At 38.7% G+C, this 16,035-nt stretch overlaps 1 long non-coding RNA gene across 2 annotated transcripts in view; it reads left to right on the top strand.

Annotated features, from left to right (window-relative positions):
• Nucleotides 1-15,700, top strand: part of LOC110217638 (uncharacterized) — a 79,394-nt gene extending 63,694 nt beyond the window's left edge. The window contains exons 2-4 of one of the 2 annotated variants that reach the window (XR_002327107.2): nucleotides 12,802-13,004; nucleotides 15,242-15,371; nucleotides 15,476-15,700. This is a non-coding gene — a long non-coding RNA (uncharacterized LOC110217638). Of the gene's footprint in view, nucleotides 1-12,801; nucleotides 13,005-15,222; nucleotides 15,372-15,475 lie in introns of both variants that reach the window. The other variant, XR_002327104.2, reaches the window with a different exon arrangement.
• The last annotated feature ends 335 nt before the right edge of the window (nucleotides 15,701-16,035 follow it).

Below are 16,035 nucleotides of genomic sequence, written 5' to 3'. Positions count from 1 at the left end.
AATTGAATTATTTCCTACAATATTCTGTATGATGATTAAAAGTCTAGTTTCAGTCAATCTTGGCAGAAAGGATGGCAATTATCTCATTTCCATGGGATGACCTCACATTACTATAATTCTTTTGCTAGATCTCCAGAAAGTTGGAGGATCATTTTTCAAATGTCAAAAGGCATCCTGTGAATTCCACATGTCCATAGGCATGAAAACAAGTGGAGTTAGCAAATAGTATCTGACTATGGAGCAGTCTACCAACTCCCTACACCAGATCCATAAAGCTTCAATATTGAACAGCCAGGGCAACAAGGAGAGGAGAAGACTTGCTTGCAAAGCCAATATTGAATTTTCCTTTGTACAGAAAATCTTTGCTTTAATTCCTTCTATAATCAGAGTTGGTCAACACATCCATATTAGACTCTCAGAAACATTTTTTTTTGTTTGTTATTAATGTGTTTTCTGGCTGTTATTGTGTCTTTAGGTAGACAACACTAGGTAGGGTACCCTACCTTGAGACAGTGTGTTCTGTATCTATTACAGCATTGATACTACTCAGAATACCAATGTGCAGGGTTCAACATAATTAACAATGGGTAACTATGCTTTACAGCCTTTGGAAATTGACATCCTGGGTAGACAGTTGGGCTGTTCATCAGCTGGGTAACGTTTTATAACAAGTGCCTGTAATTTAAGGGCAATTATGAATCTATCCATGTGTGATTTTCTAATGAAGTCAAATGAAGAAATCAGCAGTTGGGAGACATTTTTTACTTCTTAATTAGGAGACTCACAGCAAGTTCCTATGTCTTAATTTTCAGCTAATCTTTCCCATTGTATTGTGCTTACAAAAGTAGTGGGAAAGTCATATTGGATTTAAAGAATGTATTTAAGAATTCTTTGAGCCAATTTTCTTATGGGATGCTTTTCAGAGATAATACTTGGATGCATTGATGGATTTGTGTTCTCATTGATATGGGCATTTCCCCTCCTGGAGAAGAATATAGTCCATCCATGCGTTCTCAACCTATACGATTCTTAACACTTGTCCATGGCCTTCCATAAATTCTCTATGGAAAAATTATGAAACATGTTGAAGATCTTCCTCCAGGTATTTTACTATTTCATGCATATCAGTACAAGAATATACTATCCATGTACTACTCCTTTTTCTTGGCTCACCAATTTTTCTTGTCCTCAGTATCTTTAATGATGCTTTTTACATCACATCTTGTGCACAAGTCATTATTAACAATGTACTATAGACATTTTATATCCATTATGCATCTTTATATTGCTCTTTGCATCACCTGGAATTTATATTTCACTTTATTTTCCATGATTTGCAACCGTATAGCATCTTGAGTAGGTGGAGCTAGAGACATTGATGCTAAAAGGATGGGTTTTTGAGTCAGGAGGCTTGTTGGAATCATGGAAAGTGCTTTAGAGTTTCCTCAGTGCTATTCATTCTGCTCCCTTCCTCCTATTTAATTAGGAACCCAGTTTGTACACTTGTATAATTCCTGCTTAAGCTGTATTTACCCCTTTCTTTTCTCTTTAAAATTCCTCCTTTGGCTAATTAATAGTTTGAACCATCCCATCTATATATCTATAGACCTCATTTCTCTTCTGAGCTCCAGATTCACATCTCCAACTCCCTATCTCCACCTGTATGTCTCATTCTACATGTCTAATATAGATTTCATTATGTTAACTTCCTTAGCCTGCTTCTTTATCTGACTTCATTTTTTTAGCCTGTAGTACTATTCAATTTAATTAAACAAATATTTATTAAGTATCTTCTATGTGCAAGGTGCTGTATTTTGGTCAATGCTAGGAGACACAAAGAAAAAAATAAAACAGTCTTTCCTTGCAAGGAGCTTCCTTCTATTTCACCCAGTCTTTTATTTTCATAATTTTGGGTTTATCTTAATTGTTTTTCTTTTCCTCACTTCTCATATCTAATAATTTACAAGTTCCCATTGATTCCATTTCTGCAACAACTCTTAAATCCATCATTTCCTCCCTATTTCCATTACCATAGTATAGGCTTTGATTATTGTAATAGCCTACATTCAATACGTTTCATTTTTATATTGAACATCATCTTGAAGGTCATGTAGTCCAACCTCCTAATTTTATAGATAAAGAAACTGAGGTTTAAAGAGAACTGTCACAAGTCACATAGGTAGTTAAGTAGTAAATATGGGATTTTTAAATCCAGGATTTATAACTCCAAAACCAATGTTCTTTCCACTGCACCACCATGTTGCCTCTCTGCCTTTGTTCTTTCCATCTTTCAATTTCTACTTTATATTGCTGCCAGAGTTACCTTTCTTGTGCATAAATATGGTCATGGAACTCCGCTGAAAACTTTGGTTGCTCCTTATTGCCTACCAGGTGAAGTTCAAATGCCTTGGCTCCTGCTGTCATTCTGCCTTTTCACTTTATATTAAATTAGTTCCATTTACACTCAGTCAAACTGGGCAATTAATTACCTTACCTGAATACACATTCCATTCTCTTTCTTCCTTGCCTTTATTCAGACTGTTCCTAATACATTCAGTAATCTCTTTGCCTTTGATATTCCTATCTGTCCTTTAAAGCCTAATCTTAATATTATATCCCATGTGGAGCCTTCCCTAATCCCTATGGTCGGTGATGAGCAGCCTCACTCAGATCTCTCATAAAACTTTGTTTTGTAATTCTATAATACATTTATTTGGAAGTGCTAATCCACAGGGAGTTGCCTCCCTGGGATATAACCCTACAGTACGAGTTGAAGGTTTGGCATCTCCAGAGGGGTGTTATAGAACCTAACCCATGTACTCCTTTATTTGCTTCTCTGGTAAGAACGTTTGAGATAGCATCCCACTTAGCTGCTATTTCCTTATGACTACATTGATGACGAGAGGTCAGGATTTCTCTTTTTCTAAATTTAATTTATTTTTTATATTTTTATATTTAAATTTATATACACATTTTGTATTTTGTATTTATATTTTTTAAGTTTAATTTATTTATTTTTAGTTTTCAACATTCACTTCCATAAGATTTTTAGTTTTAAATTTTATCTCCCTCCCATTTTTCTCCCCCACCCCTACAGCATATAATCTGATATAGGCTCTACAAATACATTCATGTTAAACATATTTTCCCATTAGTTATGATGTAAAGAACTATTAGAACTAATGGGAGGAACCATGAGAATGAAGCAATAAAACACAACAAGAAAGGAAAAGAGCAAAAAGTATGCTTCCATCTGCATTCAGACTCCATATTTCTTTCACTGGGTGTGTATAGCAATTTCCATTATGAATCTTTTGGATTCTTTTGGATGTCTTTTTGGAGCCGTGAAGAGCCAAGTCTATCAAAATTAGTCATCCCATACTGTGGCTGTTACTGTACAACGTTGTCTTGGTTCTTCTCATTCCATTCTGCATCAGTTCATGTACGTCTTTCCTGATTATTCTGTTCTTCCTGCTTATCATTTCTTACAGAACAATAGTATTCCATTGCATTCACATACCACAACTTATTCAGCCATTCCCCAATTGATGGGCATCCTCTCAATTTCCAATTCTTTGCCACCACAAAAAGAGCTGCTATGAATATTTTTGTAGAGATGGGTACTTTCCCCATTTTTATGATCTCTTTGGGATACAGACCTAGAAGTGGTTTTGCTGGGTCAAAGGGTATGCACAATTTTATAGCCCTTTGGGCATAGTTCCAAATTGCTCTCCAGAATGGTTGGTATCAGTTCACAATTCCACCAACAATGCATTAGTGTGAGGGACTGACTAGAAGTCAACAAGCATGTATTACTGTGCTTACTGTGCCAGGGACTGTGCTAATCATTGAGAATACAAACAGAAAGAAAGCCAGTTCTTGCCTTCAATGAGCTTACATATTCTAACAGGAAGACATAAAAGGTAACTGAAAAGCAGGGTGGAAGAGGGAGTTACCCATGTGGGAGTGATTTCCTTAAATGGAGGTTCTTAAAGGAAACTCATTCAGAGAAAGGGGTGGCCTGAGAAGAGCGTACTTCCAATTGGAGAAGTCCAAGAGTGAAATGAACTTCCAGGATGAGGGGACCTCTGTTGGCCATGGAAGAGAAAGTCCCAAGTCAGGAATGAGGTCTGGAGATTATGAAGTTACAACATATTGCCCACAATAACAGAGGATTCAAAAATTCAAACACCAGTTTTCACATAGTCAATCACTCAATAAACATTTATTAAGATCCTACTATGTGCCTATACCTAGGTGCTAGAAGGGAACTGGGTCCAACCTTATCTTAGTTCTCCCCTTTCTTGTTGGACTTAGCCCATTATTTCTATTTTCCCCCTATGAGTCAGTTATACTATTACTTGGTTTTGATGTCCTTTTAACTTTGGGTCTTTAGGCAATGGATTTGCTTTATGAAATCTGAAAGCCTTCAGTCTTCCTGGAACCTCTGTCTTCATCCCTTAGTGCTCCTCTTCCAAGCCTTGATAGGCACTTTGTTACCAATGGTATCTTTAGGTGATTCCTCTTCACATCCTGTCTGACCATGGGTAGAAATCTTGTTTAGTCTCCAAACTGTGGTTGAGAAATTTCTTTTCTCTCTGGTTTCCTCAAGAATTGTCATGTTTCACGCTGACATATTGTGATCCATGTGCTTGAAAGCTGTTCTGTTAAGTCATATGCTTTTAGATTCATTAAATAACTAAAAATCTCTATGAGTTTGCAACAAACCTGCTTTTTTTTAAATATTTTTTTCTAATAATTGTTCACGAAATTATTTACCCTTTATATTGACACTGTTCCTTAACTACTGCAAGGACAAATGAAAGAGGACTTTTTTTTCCCTTTGAACATTTTCTCCTATCTGTTTCTTTTCTTTTTGAGGGAAATTCAAGGCTTCTCAGACCTTCTTCCTCTTCCTGCTCATTTTACCTCCTAAGAAGCTTCATTAACATCTTCCTTCATTTACATTCTCATTTCTTGGTCTCCTACCTGAGACTGAGGCAGATTGATTAACACTTCAAAAGGCGCTGGATCTTACTAGGTAAGTTTATTCTTTCCTAAAGATTGCAAAAAAGAGAAAGAAATCTGCTACTTCTTTGGAAAGCTCATCTATGCATCAAAGTGACAAAACTCAGCGTGTGTAATCACTGGCCCTGCTTTCCAAGGTTGAAACTAGCAAGTTTGCTGATTAAGGACAAAAGAAATAGAAATATTTCTTTCTTTTTTATATTATGCACATATATAGTTATTTATTTATTTTCAACATTCATTTTTATAATATTTTGTGTTCCAAATTTTTTTCTCCCTCCCTCTCTCCCCAAGACAGCAAGTAATCTGATATGGGATATACGTGTACAATCATATGAAACGTATTTCCACAAGAAATAGAAATATTTCAAACCCTCAAATCAATTTCAGTGCAACCAGAAGTCCTGAAAGAGCCTCTGAAACTTACTAGCTGTATAACAATGGCTCCAGTTTCTTCATCTGGAAAATGAAAGGGTTGGACCTTTAAAATTCTTTTCTAGTTCTCAATCTTTGAACTTTGATTCCACAGGGAGGAGGTCATTGTGAATTGTGCATATAATATTAGATATTTTCCTTTTGGGAGACAGCCTGGTGCAATGGTCTCAGAGCCATAAAGATCTGGGTTCAAGATCTGCTTCAGACACAACAGGCTTTGGGATTCTTGGGCAAGTTACTTAACCCCTCATTTACCTAGGCTGTTCCCTAAGATTTTAAAGATTATAAACTTCTCTACAGAAGAGTTGCCTATCTGCATTCATTAGGAGGAGTTTCATTGGTAGTATTTTCTTACATCAATTAAAACATAGATCTATTAAAAAAAAGGTTTTCCTGTTGGATTATCTCATTTTTATCTCTTTTAGATGATACTGGAGTGTCAATATATATATACCCAGCTGGATCACAATTGGCAGAGGAATCATCAAACAATAGGTCAATTCCTTGCTGCAGTTGAGTCCTTCAGTTTCCATGACAACCTAAATCGTTGGACTTTGATACTGCCAATCCAATTTTTGTGGCCATCTTAATGGCCAAATTGAATTGACTGCCTTGATCCAACAAGTGCTTGGGAATTGGTGGTTAGGGTTTTTAAAAACCCTAATTAACCAGGTGTTGGCTGATTCAGTAGTGGAAGAAATAGAAACCTGAAGGCAAGGAAGGCAAGTCCTCTTTGCCAGCCTCGCCTTCAGAGAAAAAGGTTCAAGAAAACCTATTCATCTACATGTGAAAAGTCCTGCCATTATAACTCTGCTGCAGCTTTTTCATCAGTATTGCTATCTGGGAAGTGAATTTTGTAACAGCCTCTTTTGTGACAGATTTCTTGTATAGTGGAAATGCTCGGGGCTCTCTGATTCTCTTCATATTTCCTGAAAATGGATGAGGGTAATACACAGACCAATGCACACTGGCTTCCTTTCAAAATGTAACCTCTCAGCAAAAAGACATTACTCCAAATAGATACCTTCAGATCCCATTTCCCTTTTTCTTTTGCCCAGCCATGTACTATGTTTTCAAAAGACTTCATCCTTCTAGAGATTGCTTCGCCAGCAATTTTCTCAGGGATCCCCTGCAGTTTAGCCAGGGAGCTACCTGTTTAGGTCCAAGCTGGGCAGCTGCTGCTGGGTGATGAGGGGCTTTTACTAGCTTTCTATTTCCACAAATGGATCCTGTCCTGCACTATTTTCTTGTGAGATAGCCACCATCAGTCAGTGATGCTCTGTACTTCTCCACCTCTGCTCTCCTGTCTTTGCTCCTGTCTCTGTGACTTTAACTCTTCTGTTCTCAGACTTAGCTACTTAGCTCCTGCCCAACCCTCTGCCTTTGGCCATGGCTTGGCTTTCTATTTATCTGCTTAGATCTGGTGTTAGATCTTGCTCCTTCCTCCCTCCTCCATGGTCTCTTTCTCTGGGTTTATTATCGCCATTGGCCTCTAATCTTTAATTCTCCCTCCTTTGGAGATGGAAACATCATTCTTCTTATATTCCCCAAACCAAATCAGACTGCCCAAAGCCCAGTTCAAATAAGAGTGGAACCAGTGTAGGCTCTTGGAGTGGTGGGCACTGAATAAACATTCCAGTAATAGCTGAGCCAGACTGTAGAAAAAAGAGTCATACTTTGAGAAGCCTTTGAAGCTCTGGGAGAGAGATAGAGGTGAGCTGTCTTGCTGACCAGCAATCTGCTTAGAATCCCCTGCTCCACTACACTGTTAAAGCATTTCCTGGGGTTTCTGATACAAACAAAAATCGTTGTGGCTCTTAATCCATAAAAAACTGCGCATGGCCTTGTTTAAGGTGACTTTTTGTAGTCGTACCTGTTGTAATAGGCTGTTAAAGGGGTTATTCCCTACCTCATAGGAAACAACCCATTCTGTTGGACTGTGGAAATGGGTTACTCTGAGAGCTCAAGGAACCTTTAGAAATACCCTTGAGAGAAAAGGACCTGTTTGTACAAAAATATTTTTAGCAGTTCTTTCTGTGGTGGTTAAGAATTAGAAATTGAAGGGATGCCCATCAATTGAGAAATGGCTATGATGGTGATAGAATATTGTGCTATAAGAAATGACAATGATTTCAGAAAAACCTAGAAAGACTTACATGAAATGATGCAAAGTGAAATGAGCAGAATTAGGAGAGCATTATACACAGTAACAGCAATATTGTACAATGAAGAATTGTGAATGATTTAGCTATTCTCAGCAATACAATGATCCAAGACAATACCAAAGGACTCATGATGAAGCATGCTATCTGGCTCCAGAGAAAGAACTGATACTGTCTGAATACAGACTGAAGCATTTTCTCTCCTTCTCCACCCCCCCCACAACCCCAAGTTGTCTTGTACAAAATGACTAATATGGAAATGTTTTACATGATTGCATATGTTTAATCTATATCAGATTGCTTACCATCTTAGGGATGGAGGAGGGGACAAGGGAGGGAGGGATAGAATTTAGAACTCAAAACTTTAAAAAAAGTTTAAAAATGATTTTAACATGTAAATGAGGAAAAATATATTAAAAAAAAAAGAAATACCCCTGAGGTCTGAAAAAACTGATACCTGGTTTTGCTGTTTCAGAGAAAGGTAAGAGATGGTTGTACAAAGCTAATTATTTATGCTGAGTCAGTCTGAGTGACTCCATTAAAAAAACTGAAAACAAGCAAACAACCAAAAAACCTTATTTAGACTTTGAGTACATGGTACCTGGAAGGCATGAGATGGTAGCATGTGCACTAATATCATCTCTTTATGATGCTGTAATAGGGAAGGATCTGGGGCAGCAGCAGCCCCATCTCCTCACTAAAACATGTACCAATCAGAATCATCTTTCCCTTATATGGAAGTTGTTGACTCTTGTCAATGAAAGCAGATAGTAGTTTTAATTTGAGGCCTGGTGGTACACAATGCTTCAGCCTTGGTGAGCTACAATAAACTACTTTTCTCTTATTTCTTGAGTTTGCTTTATTAATCAGGGTGAGGCCCAAACTTTTAACACAGTAGTAGAATTGATTAATTTCTTTGGGATTGTAAGCCAAGATTTGTTACAGAACATAACTGCTGTTTGCTCAAGTTTCATAGTGATTGATGTGAATCCTTATACATGGGTTCAACAAAATCTATATCATAAGCACAGGATGGGTGAGATGTACCTAGATCATTCACATGGAAAAAAAAAATCTGGGGATTTTAGTGGACCACAAACTCTGTTCAGCATGAGTCAACGGTGTGATGTGGTAGCTAAAATAATGATTACCAAAATAATGGCAAGGCCCCAAACCAGATCTTATTGAATCAACATCCCAAAAGGAAGGAGGTGATAGCCCTACTGGGCTCTCCTCTGATCCAACTAGATCTGGAGTAACGTGCTTACGGTTTTCAGGCTATAGGCACACCTCTGTCAGTGACCCAGAAAGTCTGAGGTAGCATTCAAATCTAAGCCTCTTGACTCAAAGCCATGTACCCTATCCATCATACCATGCAGGCTTATTATAAGAGAGGTAAGAAGACAGTCTCTGCGCTCAAGTAGCTAACAAGCTAATTTGGAATAAAAATTAATTTACCAAAAAAAAAACCCCTTAGAAAGCATACAAATAGCAAAAAATTATACAACATGCTAAATTAGACAGTACTCATTTATCATATGGATATGTGAAACCTTAGATACAGTGGGCTGCTGTTCTTTTAAGAACCTAAAAATTGAGGCTGCTAACCTGTCCAGGCTTGCCAGCATACTGTCTGCCTTCACTGAGTTGCATCAGTATGCAATTGACCTCCTCTGTTGCTACTGGCTACTCATTTGCATTTATCTATTCTGTCCCTGTCTCTGACCTTGGCCTGTTCTCTGGCTCTCCGACCTGTTCCCTCTCACCTGGCTTTGCTGAATATCTGCTCTGCTGGCTTACCTATTATATCTCTTGATTCTGGCTTATGCTCAAGCTACGCTCTCATCTGACTTAGTGTTATAGCCCCTTTGCTTCCCTCTTTGACTGGACTCTTAGATATGTGACTCTTGTTTACAGATGGTAGACTTCTTCAGAGGTTATCTCTGGAAGTTATCTCCAGAAGTTACCTGTATTCATGGAGGATGTGACATATGAGCTAGAATTTGAAGCAAACATAGGATTTGAATAGGTGAAAAGAACGAGGAAGGGCATTATAGATGCCATTATAGAGGCAACTACATGAACTGTGACTCAGAGAAAGGAATGAGTATGGCACATGGCGGAGAAAAAGAAATCGTCTCTGGCTGGGACAGAAAAGTCTCTGGCTGGGATAGAGATTACAGTGGGAGAGATTTCATTCCCCACAGCTTGAATTTATGAGGAATATGGCCTTGGTACATCTACACTAAATAGGGTCTGCAAACTTGGGCTCCACTTTCAGGTTTACTTAGTGTGCCTCAGTCTCTCCCCTCTTTAAACAATCTTCCTCAGAAACTGCCGATAATCTTTCCAGGGTGCTTCCCCCTGTTTCTTTGCTGAGGTGAGAAACTATGGGTGTGGAATACTGTATCTAATGGTAGACTTCTTCAATATTCTGTTTGTTTTGCTGAACTGCCCCCCACTGCCCACACTTTTAATGTTTTATTATAAAGGATAGTTTTCAGTATGTGTATGTGGGAAGGTTAGAGAGTAAAGAGAGGATTACAGTGTAAACATAGCTGAAATAAAAATAAAAACATCAATAAAATTTATATAATCTTCTTCTGACCATGTCATTTTCTAATCCCAAAATTTTCAGTGGCTCCCTACTGACTTTCAGGTGAAGTACAAACTACTTAGCTTGATGTTTAAAGCCCTTCACAGTTTCTTCAGCATTTTTAAAAGCATGCTTTCATATTATTCCTCTTGGAATCTCTATCTTCTAACCAAACCGTCCTAGTAGGTATTTTCTAAACTTTTTATTCTGTTTCTCCATGTCTTTTACAAGAAGTCCTCCTTGTCTGGATCTCATAGGTTCATGAAATTCAGAAACAGAAGGGACCTCAGAGATTACCTAGTTCATTCCCTTTATGTTGCAGATGTAAGTGGGAATTTAATTATTAATTTGTTTATTGAATTGTTAATTGATTGATTGTAACATAAATAAGGGAAAATCTCTCCTGAAAGGAGACATGGGTTCATCTGCTCACCCTTGCATTCAAGTACTGAATTCGTTATGACATGCTCATTCATGGTTGGTATGTCTGTGGACAGAATTTAGTCCAGTCCTGGTGCTTCCACACAGATCATTCAAGAAGCCAGGTCTTTGCAAAATGAATCATGGATTATGATAAATTGATGAGAGTGGTGGAAGAGATTTTTCCTCAGAGTAGACCTGGGGTTGTGTTGTTATCATTATTATTAAAATTATTATTAGTAGCACTATTTTTATTTTGGTTCAGACCTGTGATTTTATCCATTTAGGAAACTTCCGATGTGGAAATTCCCTCTGCAAATACAAATAGACAACTAGTCTGTAGTTAATGGTTGAGATGGCCTAGGACACTGAAAGGTTGTGACTCACCCATGGTCATACAGCTATTATGTATCAGAGAGAGGATTTGAACCCAAGTTTTCTTTACTCTAGTGATAGCTTGCTATCCATACTTAAACAAACAGAAACTGTCTCCTCTGATCTACTACCAGCTTTCCAACAGTCAGTGAGGGCAAAAGAAAATAAAGTGGAAGTTAAAGGGGTTACTGACTGGCAGTGGTTCACTTTCTTTCTCCCTGGGTAGACAAAAAAGGGAAAGGAATGAGCTGCTAGCCAGGTCAAGGGCCCTCACTTCCCTTGGCTGCAGGTCACTCTCTCATACTCCTGCTCGTGCTTAGTCAGCAATGAAGGCTCAGCCCAGTCCATAGTTCACAATATGAACATGCACTGATTCTGATAATGTGACTGTGTTACATCCAAATGAGTCTCTGTCAGCTCTGATACTTCTCCTCCAGTCACCAGTGATTGGCTTCTCTTCAGACTTCCATGATGATTTCATCATAGTTATGCTTCCATGACTCTTTCCCTCTTAAGGTCAAGGTGAAAAGGCAAGACCACAGGAACTTGGGGAATGCTGAGTAAACTCCTTGGCTAGTAGGTAGGTCCCCTTCCTTGAGGTTTCGGTGCCCAGAGCTGAAAAGTTCAGCTACATTCATAAGCATTCACCAATTCCATGAGGATTTTACTGCTGTTGCTGTTGTTTTATTTCTGGGGATTATGCAGGTTTGCTTGAGGGATGCAGTAGTAGATGGAATCCAGGACAGAGACTTGGGGGACTTCCACTGTTAGTGGGCATAACATGGATGAAGATCCAGCAATTGAGATAGAGAAGAAGTGGTCAGATAGGTAGGAGAACCAGGAGAGAGCAGTATCATGAAAACCTACAGAGAAGAAAACTTACAATCATCAAGGAGATTGGATGAAGCACACCTAGCAAAATTCAAGTATACTAGTGTGAAATTTGGGTCCTTTGATGACCATAGAGCTTGAGCTATGATGATTTCACCACTAGCATGTACTAGTAGCATTCTTCCTGGAACCAGCTTTTTTGATTAAATTTGACCTTTTCTCTAAGAGTTGACTTGATATAGTAATTGGAAAACTAGCTTCGGAATCAAGTTCTGTCTCTGATACATACTGTGCAAGTTTTTTAGCCTCTGGTAAGGTATGTGTAGTAGTGGGGTTTTCTTTTGTAACATGGTTACTCTGGCCTTACTCTCTCAGGGTCTGCTCTATCAGCTTGAACCCCCACTACATGTATTTATGCATGCATTTGCTACATGGGAAGCTAACGACTAGCTCTCAGTTCCATTTAACCACTTAACATCAATTAGCTTTTACAAAGTAATATTTACTTCAAAGTTTTAGCAAGAACAAACACATAAATACTTCTAGTAACTCCAACATACCTCTCACTGACCTCTGAGGGTGGGTCTACATAGTATAGTTGTTGATTATAAAGAATTCAATCAAATGGACAATTATTATTTCTTAAATTGTCAAGGTGGGTCTATTTTTGGAATATAGAAGTGTGTACTGTCATCTATACCACTGATCTCTGAGAGAGTATGCTCAGAAGATCTTATTTTCTACATACCATTGATCTTATCAAGTCCATGTCCAAAAGCAGATGTTGAAGGATGAATCCTCATATCCTCCACTGTTGGACTGGGATTCTGAAAGTCACTTCTAGTGGTTGCTTTCTTGCTCCTTGGAGTCTCATTCCTGGGCTGGCTTTGGAACCTAGACCTTAGAATTCTAGAACATTGGAGTGCCTTCCTAATACCTTTTCAACATCTCTAGGTCTCAAGTTTCCACCTCCTTCACCTAGAAGAGAAAAGAACAAAGGAAAAACCCCAGGACAGAGGTATCTTTCTTGGGGCCATGTGGCCTCAGAAGGGAAGAAGCCCAAAGGCCTCTCCCCTTAAAGCTTGGTCTCTCACCAAATGCCTTGAATGAAGGGAGTCACCAAATAAAGCCGTAAGAGTGAATAAAGCCAGAAAGAGGTAGGTGATGATGACAGGTCTTCTTGAATGCTCCCCAAACTCCTCAAAGAACAGCCTTCTCAACACCTAGCCAGGTGGAACCAGTTATAGAATGTCTATGCAGGCTCCACAGTGTCTCTAAGGAATTTCCAATATACTCTATCATGATTCTTCCAGAAGCAAGCTCCCTAATAATCTTCATACAGAGAGGTTACATCTGCTGAGCAAGCTTGTGGGGTCTGTGCATGTACTCAATACCCATTTCACTTCATTGGGATTTCTTTGCAAAGAAATCACAGGTCCAGAACTTACCTCAATCTCTAATCTTCCCTCTCCCCAAATTTTAAATAACACATCTGCATAGCTGAGAGGGTGGGGTGGATGGAACAGTGGCAAGTAAGTCTCTGAGAATGGCCTCCTGGGAGAAGAATTTGGGAAAAGTTTAGAGACCATAGGATCATAGTTCTAGATCTAAAAGGAAACTTAGAGGCCACCTACTTCAAACTTCTTGTTGTACAAATAAAGAACTGAGGCTCAGAGACCTGGAATGATTTGTTTAAGGTCATACTGATCATAGGTAGCAGAGGCAAGATTCACATTCAGGCCTTTCACTTCTAAGTTCATTGTGCTTCCTATTGCCTCCCAGTCATCAAAAACAGTATGAGCACTTGTCAGGGATCCTATAGGGGTTATTCTATTTCAGCCCTAGTTGAGATGAGATGACCTCTGAGATCCATTCTGTCTTTGAGATTCTTCACTCTCCTGGAGGCATTGAAAGGGTGGACTTAGTTGCCTGCAGAACTTGGAAGGGATTGCTAAGCCCATTATTATTTATTGGGACAAAATCACCCAGAATTCTCTCTGTGCTGATGGAATTTTCTAATTTTAGGAAGGGGTTAGTAGAGTGAGTGCCCACTTCTTCTGCTTTGCAAGAAGGTTAGATTCAACCATAGCCAGGCTACAAGAGCTACAATCCAATAAAGAGCATGAATTAAAGAAGAAATCCTCTTGGGTCACAATCAAATTTCCACTTAATTGTATAGTTGAAATGCATGCTAGATTTCTATCGATTTTCTCAATGGGTTTGGTAGTGTCTATCAAAGCTATTTTAGCTCAATGAAACTCTCATTTAACTTGCTCCCATGTAGCAAGGGCAGTGTAAATGAAAGTCCACATAGACGTTGGCTTCAAGCCTAATTTCATATGGAGCCAGGAGAGCTACACACCAGCAAATCGAGGGTGACCTATCATCAGGGCATGAACAAAGCAGTTATTCGCAGTATCTCTATCTACAATTTCCTTAAAATTCATAAATGGATAATTACATCCTAATTCTTCTGTCAATGACACAATATCAAGGAGCTGGAGCCAGAGGAAAGCTGAAATATACTGCTCTGAATCTTGTGAAATGCTTCAGTTAGCTCCCAGCACTGTGGTTAGTAACCAGAACCCCTGCCTTACTCTGTTTCAGACATTTCAAGACACCTCACTGACCTCTGAGGCTGTATCTATATGACACAGTTGTTATTGATAAAGAATCCGATCAAACAACAATTTATTTATTTATTTTTAAATTGGTAAGGTGGTCCATTATTAGAATATAAAAAGGGCTTCACAGAAGAATTAGATGGGCTAGTGGTACAAAACAATGGATGTTTGGGTGTATTCTAACCTCAAACAAGGGGAAACTTGTGGCTGAACCCTCAGTGATGCAAACATGGGAAAGGAAGGACGACAAAGGAAAGATATGACTGAGTGGTCAGTGACAATTTTAGAACATGGTACAGTAGTGGACAGAGCTCTGAACTTGAGATAAAGAAGACCTAACTTCAAATCCGGATGTATAAGCTTGTGTGACTCTGAGCAAGTCATTTAATCTCTCTGTGCCTCAGTTTCCTCATCTGTATAATGGGGATAAAGAAAGCACCTACCTCACAAAAGTTGAAATGAGATAACATGTACAGTGCTTTGCAAACCTTAAAGCACAGCTATCATTGTTATTATTGATTGTGGTTATAATGTCCCAAAGAGGAAGGGGTTCAAAACACTAAGCCTACATGTAAATCAGGAAGAAAGGCACAGAGCTTTCATGGGGATGGGGTTTCACTTATGTATTTCTTATCCACTTCCTATCTCTTATATCATAGGTAGAGGGTAACCTGGTGGGGTGGGGTAAAAAGAGGAGGGATGATAAAATCCTGTGGGAGGTATGAGTTACAAAGTTGAATTCACTTTGCAGAATGATCAACTTCTTGCAGATTCCCTGTGCGCTCTCTTTAAATGGTGGAGTATCTGGGAGGAGCTCTCTAATACCCAACCTCTATTATCTACAGTCAAGGGGCGGAAGATCCCAATGGTCAGGCGAAGAGGTGTAAGGAGTATGAGGAGGTGTAAAATTATTGTTCTATTGAATATTTTGTTTAATTTCTAGAGTTCTCTAAGTAAACTGTCATATTCAAATACTTGTTGATCTATTTCTTTCAATGATTCAGAATATAACCAATCCATGGCTACCCATCCACGGCTGCCTATCCTCATTGCTTGAATACAAAGCAACCATGAAGAGCTCCAGGGGTGATAAGAGTTTTGGCTGGTAGATCACAATCATTGATCCATCCATACATTGGAAAGAGCTTCACTCAGATGAATCAACTGAAGGTATCCTCAATGTGTGTCCACCTCTCGTGTTCAATAAACTATGGTGGCTCCCTATTGCATCCAGGACTGTTGTGAATATTTTATAATAATTGAGGAAACAAAGTCTGAGCCATGCAATTTATTAGCAAAGCATGCAATTGCAGAACAGATTGGGTCCAGGGCCTCTCAGCAGGCAAGACTTACAAGGTTTTTTTTTGTAGTATTTTAGAGCTACTATTTTTAGATTTAGGGATTTTCCAGAGTTTCAGGGACTTTGGTTGCATACATCTGCATCTTACAAAAAAAAATAGTTGTACAATAATAAGTGACTTCCCTGAAATTATGTGACCTACAGGAAAACAAAACTTAACCCAGAAAAACAAGACTTAATTCCAGCAGCCATACAAAATGTCAG

Source organism: Phascolarctos cinereus, unplaced genomic scaffold (genome assembly GCF_003287225.1).
Source record: "Phascolarctos cinereus isolate Bilbo 61053 unplaced genomic scaffold, phaCin_HiC Scaffold_5;HRSCAF=322, whole genome shotgun sequence".
NCBI lineage: Eukaryota > Metazoa > Chordata > Mammalia > Diprotodontia > Phascolarctidae > Phascolarctos > Phascolarctos cinereus.
This window is presented reverse-complemented; position numbering and strand designations above follow the sequence as displayed.